Genomic DNA, 17,073 nt, shown 5'->3' on the forward strand with positions numbered 1-17,073 from the left:
CGGGCCGAGGCCAGGGGGAGGTCGGGCCGAGGCCAGGGGGAGGTCGGGCCGGGCCAGGGGGAGGTCGGGCCGAGGCCAGGGGGAGGTCGGGCCGGGCCAGGGGGAGGTCGGGCCGAGGCCAGGGGGAGGTCGGGCCGGGGCAGGGGGAGGCAGGGACAAGGCCAGGGTAAGGTCGGGCCGGGTCCGGGGGAGGTCGGGCCGAGGCCAGGGGGAGGTCGGACCGAGGCCAGGGGGAGATCGGGCCGAGGCCAGGGGGAGGTCGGGCCGGGGCAGGGGGAGGCCGGGACGAGGCCAGGGGGAGGTTGGGCCGGGGCAGGGGGAGGCCGGGACAAGGCCAGGGGGAGGTCGGGCCAGGACCGGGAGAGGTCGGGCTATGGCCAGTGGGAGGTCAGGATGAGGACAGGGGAGGTTACACCGGGGCTGGGGGAGGTCAAGACGAGGACGCTGGGAGGTTGGGACGAGGTCGGGCTGAGGCAAGGTCGGCGGCCGAGATCGGGCCGGAGCCAGGGGAAGGTCGGGCAGAGGTCGGGTGGCCGGAGGTCAGGCCGAGGTAAGAGTCTGGATTTCGGAACATTTCCGGTTTCCGGATGACCACGCCACGGATCGGCCTGGTGTCTGGATTCCAGAGGATTCCGGAACATTCCGGATTCTGGAACTTCGGATTGCAAAAAGGTAGATGCTCAGGAAGTAGCTCTGCCGTGACTCCTTGAAGCATGTATGCACTAAGTGCCATTAGAATGCAGATTTTAAGCCATGATTTCTCTAATAGTGAGTTCCTGATCTTCGCTGCACTGTCAACTGAAGATCTGGTTTGTGACAGGGAGGGTAAGTTCTCAGTGCACTTCATAGCAGCTGGGGAGAATTACTGAATTAGCAGAGCCACAGGGATGAATTGTTCTTTTGCTCTACAAAGAAGGGGTAGATGGTGTGTGATGTGGGGAAACATATAACAGGAGACAAAATGATCAATCCGCCTATCAAAAATACAGGGTGGGGTTCTGTCTTCATAAGGGGAGTTCATAATTACCACAATTTGTGCAAGAGCAGTGTCAAATGCATCTCCGCCAAGTATTGCAAAATGCAATTGTAAATATATTTCTTTTTTACACATTAAAAAAAATTAGAATCAAGAAGTATGGCTTGGAATCCCCCACCTCTCGTCCCTCCACCCCCTCCCCGGTAGATCGAAGTTTCTTGTAAGTGAAAGACTCCTGATCCATGATGTGCTCAGGTGGCTTTAAGGAAATTTCCCTGGAGCACAGCTGGCTCCTTCATCCAGCAAAGTTTGATCCCCTTGACTTCTTCCTCTTGAGTTAAACCTGAAGGAGCGTGTGTACATACTGACAGTCCCGCTACCCTGGAGCAGCTTTCGTCCCGCATCAAGCGTGAAATCAGGAGGCTCCCTTCAGAGATGGATTTCAAGAGTTGCGGGCAATTCTGCTGCCTGTGCAGCAGCTGGAGTCGTGCAGCAGCGTGCAAGGTTTAAACAGTGCTTTCTAAACAGCTGTTGAATCAGTGCCATCGAAATTGTTAAGCATACCCAGTGAACACATCAGTGTCACTTGATTCTTATAAGACGAGAAATTACTGCTGTCAATATCAATGAATGCTTAGTTAATGTGTTCCTAGGACATTCACCTGTCTCTTATTTTAACTGAGGGGGTTGGTAAAAATGTTTAACTGCAATAGGAATATTTGAAAAGGGAAAATTTACACGGCTGTGGGCAAGGTTCTCTCTAAAATGTCATCGTTGTGCGCGGACAGCTTTTTCAATACACAGTATTTGAGAGCTTGTGAGTGGCCAGCATGGTATCTTTAAGATTGCTGAGCACCGTGCACAGCTTGGAGGGAACATTGGCTATGGGGAAAGAGCAATGGAGTGAGAATAACTGAATCGCTCTTTCCAAGAGCTGGCACAAGCACGATGGGCTGAATGGCCTCCTCGATGATTTTAAAAGCCTCCACTAAAATAACAGAAGAATGTTGCTTAAATGCATTAAGCCTCCATCTGCCAATATCACTGAGAGTAATTTTTAGGCTAGCAATAAAAGCCTAACCCTCACTACTCCCCACCCCCCAACGATCACTTTCCCTTTTTAGATCAAAATAAAGAAATGCTCAAATGATTTGTTTGATGATAAACTGATTTGATCAGCCTTCATGACAATTAGGCAAAGCATATTCATTGGGGCTGCCAAATAACTTGTATTATTGTTCACCTGTCATCCAGGGCCACAGATCGCAATTCGCACACTTGCCAAACACAGGCCAGGATTTCACATATTGGCATATACCCAGCATATCTTGGTCAAGGCAGAAGCATCAAGCCAGGACACAAATGATTGGATGATATATTCCTGTCACTTGCATGCCATTACAATTGCCACCCCTGTCCCCCCAATACACCCATAGTTGGGTAGAACTAATGTAAATCCCCTGTCACTTTTGGCGGAACATCTCAGAGTGATAGAGGCCACAGGGCGGGGGGGTGGGTGCCAGTGGAGTGTCTTCCAAAGATTTTCCCGTCATACTCTGCGGGAGTTAAGCTGGGGAGTCGGATAACCTTGCAGTTTTTTTTAATATTCTGAACCATTTAACATGTTAATGAAACACATAAGGTCATTGACATGTATTATGGTTCCTTTTAAAAGACTCTTAATGAATCATGTTCTCCAAAACAACATACGTTTTTTCTCCTGTTGTAGGATTACATAGGCATCTTCTATTCTATTGACAGAAAATAAAGTGCTGTTGATTCCTTAATTTCAAACAGAGAGTGAGTGAGAGATTGATTACTCATGGAGGTCAATTTCCAGTACGCTTGAGATTCCTACTGGATGTGGTGTTGCTCCCTTTTCATAACCAAGACCCCGCCAGCCCTCTCAGGTGGATGTAAAACATCCCATGGTGCTATTTTGAGTAAAAGCAGATGAGTTCTCTCTGGTTTCCTGGCCAATATTTATCCCTGAACCAGCATCACTCAAACAGATTGTCTGGCCATTACCGTATTGTAATTCGGAGAAGTGTGAGGTAATGCACTTTGGGAGGGCTAATAAGGAAAGGATATACACAGTAAGTGGTAGGCCACTTAATAGTGTAAATGAACAAAAGAACCTTGGAGTGCTTGTCCACAGAACTCTTTTAGAGGAGACAAAATAAAACATTTAAATGAAGTACCCCCCAATCTGGGGGGCCACTCCAAACATTTTCCAATGCCCTTTTTTTTTGTATTTTTGTAGTTTTTTTGGGGGTTTTTTTGGGCATTAAAATCGTATATTTTACAAGTGCCCCCTATAAAAGGAGAGGGGGACACTAAAACCCGGCAATTAAAACAAATTAAACTTTAAAACATATAAATTCAAATTAAAATTTGTTTGCCGGGGGTAACGATGCACTCCAGCCCCTCTGGCGCCCAGCTCTCGCGGAAGGCCGCAAGTGTACCGGTGGACACTGTGTGCTCCATCTCCAGGGACACCCTGGCCCGGATGTACGCGCGCAAGAGAGGCAGGCAGTCAGGCTGAACGACCCCCTCGACCGCCCGCTGCCTGGACCGGCTGATGGCACCCTTGGCCGTGGCTTGTCCACAGATCCCTGAAAGTAGCAGGCCAGGTGGATAAGATGGTTAAGAAGGCATACGGAATGCTTGCCTTTATTGACTGAGGCATAGAATATAAGAGCAGGGAGGTTTTGCTTAAATTGTATAATACTCTGGTAAGGCCACAGCTGGAGCATTGCGTGCAGTTCTGGTCGCCCTATTATAGGAAGGACGTGATTGCACTAGAGAGAGTGCAGAGGAGATTTACCTGCCTGGAATGGAGAATCTTAGCTATAAGGACAGATTGGATAGGCTGGGTTTGTTCTCATTGGAACAGAGGAGGTTGAGAGGAGACCTCATTGAGGTGTACAAAATTTTGAGGGGCCTGGATATAGTGCATAACAAGGGTTTATTTCCATTGGTGGAGGAGTCAATTACGAGGAGGCATAGTTTTAAGGTGGTTGGTGGAAGATTCAGAAGGGATTTGAAGGGGGGCTTTTTCACGCAGAGGGTTGTGGGGGTCTGGAACTGACTGCCTGGAAGGGTGGTGCATGTAGAAACCCTCACCACATTTAAAAGGTGCTTGGATGGGCACTTAAAGTGCCATAACCTGCAGGGTTACGGACCTAGAGCTGGTAATTGGGATTAGACTGGATAACCTCTTGTTGGCCAGCGCAGATATGATGGTAAGTACTGCAGGGAATCGAATATGGCCTGAGTGATTGCCTGGACTAGTTTCGATTGCCTGGATGGGTCGGAGAGGAATTTACCCAGAATTTCTTTCCCCAATTGGCCTGGGTTTTTATCTGGTTTTTGCCTCGCCCAGGAGATCCCATGGCTCCAGTTGGGGTGGAGTGTAGAATGTTTCAGTGCAAGGGGTGGTCGCAGTTGTGTGGGGCAGACTGGTTGGGCTAGGTGCACTTTACCTTTTCGCCATTGTTCATTGTTCATAGGTTTATATGTAACCTTCAGGGCTGCTGACCAAGGGCCGTGCGGCTCTTTGTCGGCCGGCGCGGACACGATGGGCTGAAATGGCCTCCTTCTGCGCTGTAAATTTCTATGTTTCTATGCTGTTTGTGGGAGCTTGCTGTGTGCAAATTGGTTTCCGCATTTCCCACATTGCAACAGTGACTACACTTCAAAAATATTTCATTGGCTGCGAAGCACTTTGGATGTCCCGAGCTCGTGTAAGGTGCTAAATAACTGCAAGTTCTTGATTTTCTTTCATTAACAATTAACCAGGAGCTACCACAGTAGGTAGTGCAACAAAAAGTGCAAAATCTCTGCACTATTCGGTTTCCTTCCCACACCAGAAATGTGGGGCAGATAGTCATTATCTGTGCTTGGACATAATCAATTGAAAGTAATGAGTGGAAAATGGGCAGGCTCTGTTACAGGCATGGGATCTACTCCACCACTCCAGGCATCCCAGTGAAAAGAGGACAATCTGCCCCATGGCATCCATTTTTTAGGGTATGATGGAAAGATGATATTTCCACCGATATAGGTGTTCCAAACTAGGAGGCAGTGACTAATAAATCCCATTGGAAATTCAGGAGAAACTTCTTTACCCAGAGAGTAGTTAAGATGTGGAATTCGCTACCACAAAGGGTCGTTGAGGTGAATAGCATAGATGCATTTAAGAGGAAGCTAGAGAAGTACATGAGGGAGAAAGGAATATAATGAATTGCTGATAGGGTTAGATGGAAAGAGGTGGAAGGAGGCTATTGGGCTGAATGGCCATTTCTGTGCTGTAAATTCTATGTAAAACCTCTTCAGGAGGGTGAAAGCTTGAGTGAGCCACAATTCAAATCGAAGATCATTTGGCTCCAAATCGAGCACTCAAATCATTGAGCTGACTAAACTTACAGTCTCACTTGTCTTATGCAAGTGACTGGTGAGCAATCGTACTCTGTAGAGGCAGACGCATTTGTTTCCGTCAACCACGCAAATACTTCTTTACAACTAAAATCGTTGTTATGGTTTTATCTCTCAGAACTGTGGAAGCTGAGTCCAAAGTTTGAACTCTGCCCTATGAAAGTAAAAAAAGAACTACTTGCATTTATACAGAGCCTTTCCTGACTTTGGGATGTCCCAAGTCATTTTACAGCCAATGAAATATTTTTTGAAATGTAGTCACTGTTGTAATGTAGGAAAATCGGCAGCAATGAGATAACGACCAGATCATCTGTTTTAGTGATGTTGATTGAGGGATAACTATTGGCCAGGACACTTGGGAGAAATCCTCTGCTCTTCTTTGAAATTGCGCTATGGTATCTTTCATCTACCTGAGAGGGCAGATGGGCCACAGTTTTAATGTCTCATCTGAAAGATGCAATCTCTGACAGTGCCCCCAGCTATTTACAATATACATTAATGATTTAGATGAAGGAATTGAATGTAATATCTCCAAGTTTGCAGATGACCCTAAACTGGGTGGCGGTGTGAGCTGTGAGGAGGATGCTAAGAGGCTGCAGGGTGACTTGGACAGGTTAGGTGAGTGGGCAAATGCATGGCAGATGCAGTATAATGTAGATAAATGTGAGGTTATCCATTTTTGGGGGCAAAAACAGGGAGACAGAATATTTTCTGAATGGTGACAGATTAGGAAAAGGGGAGGTGCAACGCGATCTGGGTGTCATGGTACATCAGTCAAAGTTGGCATGCAGGTACAGCAGGCAGTGAAGAAGGCAAATGGGATGTTGGTCTTCATAGCGAAAAGTTTTGTGTATAGGAACATAAGGTCTTACTGCAGTTGTACAGGGCCTTGGTGAGACCACACGTTGAATATTGTGTACATTTTTGGTCTCCTAATCTGAGGAAGGATATTCTTGCTATTGAGGGAGCACAGCGAAGGTTCACCAGACTGATTCCCGGGATGGCAGGGCTGACATATGAAGAAAGGCTGGATCGACTAGGCTTATATTCACTGGAATTTAGAAGAATGAGAGGGGATCTCATAGAAACATCTAAAATTCTGATGGGATTGGACACATTAGATGCAGGAAGAATGTTCCCAATGTTGGGGAAGTCCAGAACCAGGGGTCACAGTCTAAGGATAAGGGGTAAGCCATTTAGGACTGAGATGAGGAGAAACTTCTTCACTCAGAGAGTTGTGAACCTGTGAAATTATCTACCATAGAAAGTTGTTGAGGCCAGTTCGTTAGATATATACAAAAGGGAATTAGATGTAGCCCTTACGGCTAAAGGGATCAAGGGGTATGGAGAGAAGGCAGGAAAGGGGTACTGAAGTTGCATGATCAGCCATGATCATATTGAATGGTGGTGCAGGCTCGAAGGGTCGAATGGCCTACTCCTGCATCTATTTTCTATGTTTCTATGTTTCTATGTGCAGCGGAGGCCATCTCACTACTGCTTTGGAGTGCCAACGTAGATTTTGCGCTCAACTCTCTGGAGTGGGGCTTGAACCCATGACCTCCTGACTCAGTGTGATAGTGGGCAACTGAGAACGAGGTCTAGACTCCAGCAGAGAAATGAATCCCTTTGTTTACCGACAACTCATTTTTGTCTTCGAGCCCCGAGCAGATTTCATTATGTAGATAGCAAGGTTGGGGCACTCTCTACCCAAACTTGTCTCTGCCATCTTTGTAATGCTAGAAAACTGAGGAAACCCCTGGATCTGCCATCCTACCCACAGATTTAGTGACACGTTTATCTCTACCCAAGGGCCTCATAGTGGTTGATTCGTACCACTGCCCCTGCAGAGCGAAGATAAGTGTTCTCGATTGAGACCAATTCAAGTGTTGTATTCGCAGCAGGAAAAATATGCACTTACCTTCCAAAACAGCACTTTCTTGCTGTGTATGACTCCCATGGTATCAAAGGATCCATGTAAAGCTCTCTTGTTATAAAGAGTGCCCCTTGATGCATTTTCTTTTAAAGCAAAGCTCAATCGAAGTTTCCTCAGGGTGAATTATGCTGAAAATATTTCTGAGTGAGCAATAATAAAGGCTGAGATACTTTATCTGTTTACCTCAATAGTATTGGCTCAAGCATGAAGTGATGAATTCATATCTGGACGTTTTTCTTTCTAAGAAAGTGCATTCTATTGTAGTAAAGCTACAATAATATCTCAATCATTATAACTGAATTCTGTGTTCAATACTCTGCCTTACTGAGCCACTCTTGTATGCTCAGTGCCCTCTTAGGTGTACCCACAGCCCAGTCTCAACACAGAACAAAAAGAGATGGGACAAAGATTTTGCAACACGATTTTTCTGACAGTATCAGCAGGCAGGAGCAACTCCTGACAGTAAACTTCGTGGAGACTATCCTGCATTTGTCATTCACAAAAATAATGTGCGATGCTATCTGTTAGTAATAGGGACCGTGTATGAAGTGCATGACAGCTCAGAAAGTAGGGCGTCAAGAAATAGCCTGTCAGCTCTACGATTGCAAGAAAAACACATATTTAAACCCAGCACACAGTTCGTTTTCTTTTATTAAGCTGCTACTTATTTGTCTTCATTAATATATGGTCAATTAACCAATCACAATAGATCAGTGCCATGCTGAAAATGTCCTTTCTAGTATTCATTGAATATATTTAATGAAAAAATAAAATGCAATTAAGTGACAATATTCCTCCTAATTTTTTCAATACGTTTTTTGTCATGAGTGAGGTGAAGAGTGTCAGATCTGAAGAATGGAACTTATTTTTTGTTGAATTTGAATGCTTTATCTGCATCAAACACAGTTGAGATAAAGCTCCTTCGGTGCTGTGCTAACAACCGGAGTATGGCATTTTCATCAATTGTAAATTAGGTCAATTTGAGTGATTAGATTGAGACTGTTCACATTAATTTTAATTAAAGCCTTTAAATCCAGCAGAGAGAGGGTCTTTCATCCCATCAGTCTGAGCTGGATTCAAAGGCAGACTTAAGCACCTTTTCAGGTCTAATTGGAAATTATTTTTTATTTGTTTTATGTGGGCATCGCTGGCAAGGCCAGCATTTATTGCCCATCCCTAATTGTCCTTGAGAAGATGGTGGTGATCCACCTTCTTGAACCGCTGCAGTCCATGTGGTGATACTTCTTTGTAGCAGTTTGGTACAACTAAATGACTTGCTCGGCCATTTCAGAGGGTAGATAAGAGTCAACCACATGGGTCGAGAGTCTGTAGGACATGCGGAAATAACAGTTCATAGTTTATAGATTTCAGACCCGTGGAACAGAACAACACAAAAAACAATAAGTCTGTGAAAACTTCTTTTTACTTAAGATCAGCAAGAAATTACAAGCAAGTTCACACAAAACTATTGCCTATAATATCTCCTTGATTATACTTCAGGATACAGGATTATTCCCTGACTTTAAAATCAAGCTATGATAAGCAAACACCACATGCATACTAACACATGAGAGTGGTCGGTTCGGTGATGACTAGACATATGACTTTAACTGGCAACTGACCAGGTTGCTCTCGACTGAAGCCCCTAATGACTTTTTGATGCACTGTTTATACCTCAAAACTTGGTAACTTGCCCACTGTGTGCATGTTCCAAACTATATTAGTTGTTTTCTTCATTTCTTCTCATCAACAGTTAATTAAATGTTTTATGTTTTACTTCTGTAGCCTCAAAGACATCATTATTCACAGATGGTTTTGTTTTTCCTTGTGATAGCTAAACAGTCCATTCCCATCTAAGGTCAGTTGTTCCCCCTTATCTACAAAAACAGCTCACTGCTTCAACAGTTTTACAACAGTTCTCACAGGAATCAATCTCTTGGCTTCCCAAAGCATACTGGGTCATTAAATTTCATCAAGCTTTTAAGCTTAGTCAATTTATAGCAAAGTTACAGCAAAAATGGTGTATTTTTAAAGAGTCACATATAGGCCAGACCAGGTAAGGATGGCAAGACACTAATGAAACAGATGGGTTTTTATGATGATCCGGTAGTTTCATGGTCACCATTACTGAGACTAGCTTTTTAGTCCAGATTTATTTAATTAACTGAATTTAAATTCCATAGCTGCTGTGGTAGATCATTGGTCCAGGCCATCTGGATTACTAGTCCAGTGACATAACTACTATTTACTGTACCTGTTAACAGTTGACAACGTAACAGTTGAGCTGTATGCAATAGCACTGATGCACTCTTTTTTTTTCTACATCTGTTTTTTTCAGGTGATGTTCCACTTGGTCCCAGAGGACTAGCTGAAGCGACAGAGATGTGCACTCAAGAATGCTTGGTACTTGGCCACTCGGACAACTGCTGGATGCCTCCAGGCCTTGGTTCCTATCAGCAGCTCAAGTCGCCCCTCTCTACTTTTGGATCTCAGAAAGAATGGATTAAGAAAGATAAGCTAGCGAACGGACATGCACTGTCAAGGGCCTGGAAAGAAGATGGTAAAAGAAACCAGTTCAACGACAGGAAGCTGATTAGTGGCAATGAAGGACATTATACCAGTGGGAGTCAAATGACGGACATTCCTTTGGCCAGTTTAAAGTCATACAAACATAAACCAGCAACTTTGGAGACACCTAATGAACATCAACTATGAAGAGTGCTTTTCCCTTACCCAACATTAACTCATGCAAGCCTAATTACAGGCTGTAGTGGTAGAATATGCTTATCCTGTGTGTCAGACTTCTGTGTTACGGGTAGGCCTTTAGACCAGTGTTGCAGCAAGTACTTGAGGTTGTTTGTGTTTTAGAACCACGAGGTTTTGTAGTCCACTTGCTGTCAGTTCACATGCAAAAAACAAAGAGCTAAATTCTGTGATTGACTAACGGACTAGCGCGAGTTTGTCACTCCGCTTCAACTGCATCGCAGACAAAAAGAAAATGGTGGAATTGTCGCAAGTTTGTGTCCGTAAAGCCACCAAGAAAACAAGTTGCGTAGATATGACAACCGAAGCAGAAAGTGTGGGGGGAAAGAAAATGCTTCTTTTACTTGATAACCAGTTGCTGCTGCTCTATTTAAAAATAAAAGTCTAAACAGGAATGATGTTGGCTCTGGCCACAAAATGGACAATACGGCTGCCTCTCTTGTGCAGTAAAATGATCCTAGTGGACACTTCGACCGTCATTCAAAGTGTTTGTAAATAGGACAAATCATCAGTAAGAACTACTTTTTATGTAACTATATCCTTCACCAAAAGTAGCAAAAGACAATGTTCCACAGTTGCTTCCCCCCCACCCCACCCTCCCCCTCCTTGTTTGTATCCTTTTTGGAGTATTTAATTTGCTTCTTGTCGCTGAACTCCAGTGAAAGTGATATGAGTGTTTGTAATCTGTCCAACACCACTGTTTTCATATTCACAGAATATTTAATGTGTCGTGCCTTCATAATGTACTAAAACATAATACTGGTCGTTGTGGGAGCTGGCCGAAACGCTACTAGTTATCTGTACATTTGTTCTATGCCTGGCAGGTACCAGCATCATGTTTATTTGTTCAAGCAGTATGAGGAACTTTTCAACGCAGCTTTTAACGGCATGTTTAAGCAAATGAAAATCAATGCTTCTTATTTTATTTTGAATTCAACAGTTTAGGCATGGAAAGCCAATTTAACAATCTGGTAGATTGCATGTTTTGCAAAATTGGCTGATTTCTTTTACATTTTCAAACACATTCCAATATAGTTACACTGAGGGAAAAATAAACACACAGACACACACATACACACACACAACGAAAAACTAAGTAAAATAGGCAACCAAAAAAAACACAAACAAGCCCAGCGTTCATTTAAAAGCTGCAGTTGTCCCTTTCTGGGGTTTCATCTCCAAACGTTCAAAGCTACGTGTGAAATAATGGACGGCTGAGTGTGCCTAATGAGAGCTAGGGTTAGAACAATGACAGACTGCTTAGCAACACAACTCAATTATCCATTTCTATCTGTTATTTATATCGACTGTTATTTATTTTGATACATATAGCGTACTTTTTTTTGTACGAAGAGAGTTGGGATAGTCATTGAGTGTAACGTTTACAAATGGGTCAATGGCGCGAACTTAACACAATGAGCGTATATTATTGCAGAGATTACTGTAATGTAACTTATATTTTGGCAACGGATGCTACAAAATATGAAAGAAAAGATTGCAAATACGGAAGTTTTTAGTACGCTGTATATATTATAATTGGATAACATTTTCCCCCAATTATTAAACAGTTTTGTGCTAGTTTAATCATATAATTTTTTAAAATAATTATATATAATATAATATAATTAAATATAATCAGATTCAGGTGAACTTATAATGGGGAACAAAGAAATGGCAGACCAATTGAACAAATACTTCGGTTCTGTCTTCACAAAGGAAGACACAAATAACCTTTCAATTGTACTAGGGGACAGTAGGTCTAGTGAGAAGGAGGAACTGAAGGATATCCTTATTAGACGGGAAATTGTGAAAGGGAAATTGATGGGATTGAAGGCCGATAAATCCCCAGGGCCTGATAGTCTGCATCCCAGAGTACTTAAGGAAGTGGCCCGAGAAATAGTGGATGCATTGATGATCATTTTCCATCGACTCTGGATCAGTTCCTATGGACTGGAGGTTAGCTAATGTAACACCACTTTTTAAAAAAGAGAGAAAATGGGTAATTATAGACCGATTAGCCTGACATCAGTAGTGGGGAAAATGTTGGAATCAATCATTAAGGATGAAATAGCAGTACATTTGGAAAGCAGTGACAGGATCGAACCAAGTCAGCATGAATTTATGAAAGGGAAATCATGCTTGACAAATCTTCTGGAATTTTTGGAGGATGTAACGAGCAGAGTGGACAAGGGAGAACCAGTGGATGTGGTGTATTTGGACTTTCAAAAGGCTTTTGACAAGGTCCCGCACAAGAGATTGGTGTGCAAAATCAAAGCGCATGGTATCAGGGGTAATGTACTGACGTGGATAGAGAACTGGTTGGCAGACAGGAAGCAGAGAGTTGGGATAAACGGGTCCTTTTCAGAATGGCAGGCAGTGACTAGTGGAGTGCAGCAGGGCTCAGTGCTGAGACCCCAGCTCTTTACAATATACATTAACGAATTAGATGAAGGAATTGAGTGTAATATCTCCAAGTTTGCGGATGACACTAAACTGGGTGGCGGTGTGAGCTGTGAGGAGGATGCTAAGAGGTTGCAGGGTGACTTGGACAGGTTAGGTGAGTGGGCAAATGCATGGCAGATGCAGTATAATGTGGATAAATGTGAGGTTGAATATTATCTGAATGGCAGCAGATTAGGAAAAGGGGAGGTGCAACGAGACCTGGGTGTCATGGTTCATCAGTCACTGAAAGTGGGCATGCAGGTACAGCAGGCGGTGAAAAAGGTAAATGGTATGTTGGCCTTTATAGCAAGGGGATTTGAGTATAGGAGCAAGGAGGTCTTACTGCATTTGTGCAGGGCCTTAGTGAGACCACACCTGGAATATTGTGTACAATTTTGGTATCCTAATCTGGGGAAGGACGTTATTGCTATTGAGGGAGTGCAGCGAAAGTTCACCAGACTGATTCCAGGGATGGCTGGACTGCCATATGAGGAGAGACTGGATCAACTGAGCCTTTATTCACTGGAGTTTAGAAGGATGAGAGGGGATCTCATAGAAACATATAAGATTCTTACGGGACTGGACAGGTTAGATGCGGGAAGAATGTTCCCGATGTTGGGGAAGTCCAGAACCAGGGATATAGTCTTAGGATAAGGGGTAGGGCATTTAGGACTGAGAGGAGGAGAAACTTCTTCACTCAGAGAGTTGTTAACCTATGGAATTCCCTGCCGCAGAGAGTTGTTGATGCCAGTTCATTGGATATATTCAAGAGGGAGTTAGATATGGCCCTTACGGCTAACGGGATCAAGGGGTATGGAGAGAAAGCAGGAAAGGGGTACTGAGGTGAATGATCAGCCATGATCTTATTGAATGGCGGTGCAGGCTCGAAGGGCCGAATGGCCTACTCCTGCACCTATTTTCTATGTTTCATGTTTCTAATTGCTGATTTTCGAGACAGATTCTGTGTACTACTGTTCAACAAACAACATCTTTATTATAACTGTATTCAGTAAAGGACTTATTGAAAAATATTTTTAACTTAGGATACTTGTGAGGTAAAAAACATTTTTTTCTTAGAATATGTGCAAATAAAATATCCACAGAATATATGTAACTTGTAACTTAACTCAACTCTAAAGGTGTTTCCGATACTGAACTTTGAAATAAAGGTAGCATGTTAATATGAAGTTGACAATGGATTCACGTGAAATATAGTCTGTAAAAGGGTTGGCTGCAGCTTTAACTGTTATATGTTGAAAACATTTTGAACCCAGTTATTCTATGTATTTGGGCGCAAAATGCATAAAGAAAGAATTTGCGTTCTCTCGTGTCGTTCACAATCTCAGGACATCCCCAAAGCGCTTTACAGCCAATGAAGTACTTTTTGAAGTGCTGACACTGTCATGCTGTAGAAAACATGGCAGCTAATCTGCATACAGCAAGATCTTTCAAACAGCAATGTGAGAATGACGGATCATCTTTTTTAGTAATGCTGGTTTGAAGGTTAAATATTGGCCAGGAAACTGAAGAGATCTCCCCTGCCCTTCTTTAAATAGTGGCGGTGGGATCTTTTATGTCCACCTGAGAGGGAAGACCTCGGTTTTAGCGTCTCATCTAAAAGAGGCACCTCTGACAGTGCAGCACTCCCTCAGTACTGGCACTGGGTGTGTTGGCTTGGATTATGGGCTCAAGTCTCTGGAATGGTCAAGATGGTGCCCAGTCTTTGGAGACCTTGCCTCCTCCCCCTTAGAAAGCTGCCATCTCTGACTGATGGAGTGGGCTTGTTGGCTGAAACAGAGGAAAGTTGTCATGGTCAGTCCCTGATAAACCATTTCCCCCAGTTTTTTTTGGAGGAGTGTGTGCGGGATGGGAGGGGAGAGAAGCAGGCTGAAAAGCCATGTGAAATATGAAGACGTAAGATCCACTAATTGCAGATTGATTTGTTTTACATCCCTGCAAATGGTCAGAAGCATCGATCAGCAGTGGAGTCCAACAGGGGTGAAATGTTTGTCTTTAAACAAAATAATTAACAATAAAATAATAACCAAAAAAGCTCCCCTGAAAGGGATAAATAAAGACTTATCTTTGGGTGCTGCATCCCTACTGTCCTTCTGTATGCAATCAAAGAAAAGTCCAGCAGGACAGGGATATTGAATCCCATATATATACTATTTAAATATACATTCACTTACATACTGGGCACTGGAAGCAAATACAGGAATCACCTATTTGTGGTTGTGCGTAGCACGGAACAATTATGTCATGTTTTGACTTTCGATGATCAAAATCCTATACTTTCTGTAAGCAGTTCACGTGACTTTGGTTTTGTTAAATTGTTCCAATGTGCGTTACGGGTGATCTGCTTAGTCACAGTAAAGTCTGTTAGTTTGCAAGAAGTGTTTTGATGATGATGGCAAAATATATGACAGTTACCCTTGTTACTGCATTGTTGGTTCAACGTTATTTACGGTTATTCTGCTCTGCAATAAATGTTTGGCATTCTGTAATGTGTTGTATTATTCTATAAATTCACCACTAGAATTGAATCATGCTACCCAAGTAAAATTGGTCCACATTAAATCTTGATATTCTTCAAATCTTAATTCGTCCGGCTGTTAATCGTCTGTTTATGTGACCTTTAATCTTGCGGCTTATTTTTTCCTGTAGCTAAAATGGACACCTGTTATTGCCGTTGTATTGGTTCCAATCTGATTGAGGTTTATAAGATAATGAAGGGAATAGATGGTGTTCCAGCTGACAATTTATTTCAATTTGATAAGTTAGGCAGGACCAGGGGTCACAAATTTAAGTTGTTTCGGGCTGGATCTAGATTAGATGTCAGAAGGGGGTTCTTTTCCCAGAGAGTAGTAGATCTCTGGAACAAGCTTCAGTTTCATGTGGTGGATGCAGACTCGCTGAATTCCTTCAAGCAAGAGCTGGATCTGTTTCTGGCTGCGGCAGAGATCACCTCGTACAGAAGGTGGGTACTGCAGGGAATTCAAGACCAGAGTGATCTCCTGGACTATTTTCGAACACCTAGATAGAGGAATTTCCCAGAATTTTTTCCCCCAAGTTGGCCTGGGTTTTTAAATCTCTCCCAGGAGATCACAAGGATATGTTGTGATACACAAGGTATCGCAATTGTGTGGGACAGGCTCAATGGACCAAATGGTCTTTATCAGTCCGTCATTGTTCATGTGTTTGTAGATTATGCACCTCAGAGGTATACTTTCTTTTTGGGAAGGGCACAAATATGCAACAGCACTTAACCTGACCACTGAAGGCAGTACAGAGGGACTGCCTGTATAGGTTAATATATTATTTAATTTTATTTAATATAATTAATCTTGATTTACTGATTCTACTATAGTAGAATCCTTATTGTATTTACCATGTAAATTTAATTTTTTTTAAAGTTTTTCGCATGTATCTATCTATATGCTGCCGCTTCAGACCCGAGCATTTGACTTCTTTTTACATTTCCTTCTCCCGCATTTTCTTTCTTTCCTTCCCTAGTCAGTATCTAATGTCGACATGCCACCTCTCATCTATCCTCTCTCATATACTCTGTCCTCTAAAATCCCTACACCAACACTTAATTACTCTACAATCTTCCTACTCCCATGCTGTCATCCCAGACTTGACTCCGTTTTAGACAAGCCGGCATCTTCCCTCTGTGCCTCTCTTGGCATCCTCCAAAGGACCCACCGTGACACTCATCGCTGTCTCCTCACAAGCAGCAACCCCAACTGTCCCATCCTACAGTCTCACCGACCTTAGCACCCAGCTTGTCCAGGGAGGGCTAACCTTGCAAATCTCCTCTTTGTCCGACTCATCGCTCCAAGCAATGACCATGTGTAATCTGGCAGTAGATCAGCCATTATGGATTATCTCAAAATGTCCTTGCAGAATGTCTGTTCACTTTCAAACAAGCTGCTTGTCATCCCTGACCTTATCGTGGATGACTGCATTGGCCTCATGGCACTAATGGAAACTTGGCTGAGGGATAATGACACACTACCTTTAATCAAAGCCACCCCTCCTGGCTATACCTGGCACCCCTCCTTTGCCCCGCCCAGACTGCAGTGGTACCGGTATAGCTCTCATCATTACATCATACTTGGTCTGTCCCCCTATTCCTCTGGCACTTTCTCATTTTTTGAATATCTCGCCTTATTCCATCCCTGTCGCCTCTCATTCAAAATTCTCGTTCTCTACTGCCCACCCAAATATGATAAAATCTTTAACACGGAGATATCCTCACTGCTTTCCTCCTTCAGCCTATGCATTGAGTGACTTCTCATCCTCGGTAACTTCAACCTCCATCTCAATTCATCATGCTCTCTCTCCTCTGAGTTCACTACCCTCGTGTCCTCCCTTAATCTCTCCCTCCAAAAACTCTCTCCAAACGCTCTTACAACTGTACTTATCAACTCAACACTGTCCAGCCTTTGACCCTCTTTTAACAATGACATTTCTGCAGCCACCTTTGATGCCGTTAATATGTCCTTACTATACAGCA

At 43.3% G+C, this 17,073-nt stretch overlaps 1 long non-coding RNA gene across 1 annotated transcript in view; it reads left to right on the plus strand.

The window, feature by feature from the left end:
* LOC139274711 (uncharacterized) overlaps positions 1-15,154 on the plus strand; it is a 99,765-nt gene extending 84,611 nt beyond the window's left edge. Inside the window, exon 2 of the long non-coding RNA XR_011595575.1 lies at positions 9,685-15,154. This is a non-coding gene — a long non-coding RNA (uncharacterized lncRNA). The remainder of the gene's footprint in view (positions 1-9,684) is intronic.
* Positions 15,155-17,073: the final 1,919 nt, after the last annotated feature.

The sequence above is a fragment of the Pristiophorus japonicus genome, chromosome 10 (assembly GCF_044704955.1).
Source record: "Pristiophorus japonicus isolate sPriJap1 chromosome 10, sPriJap1.hap1, whole genome shotgun sequence".
Classification (NCBI taxonomy): domain Eukaryota; kingdom Metazoa; phylum Chordata; class Chondrichthyes; family Pristiophoridae; genus Pristiophorus; species Pristiophorus japonicus.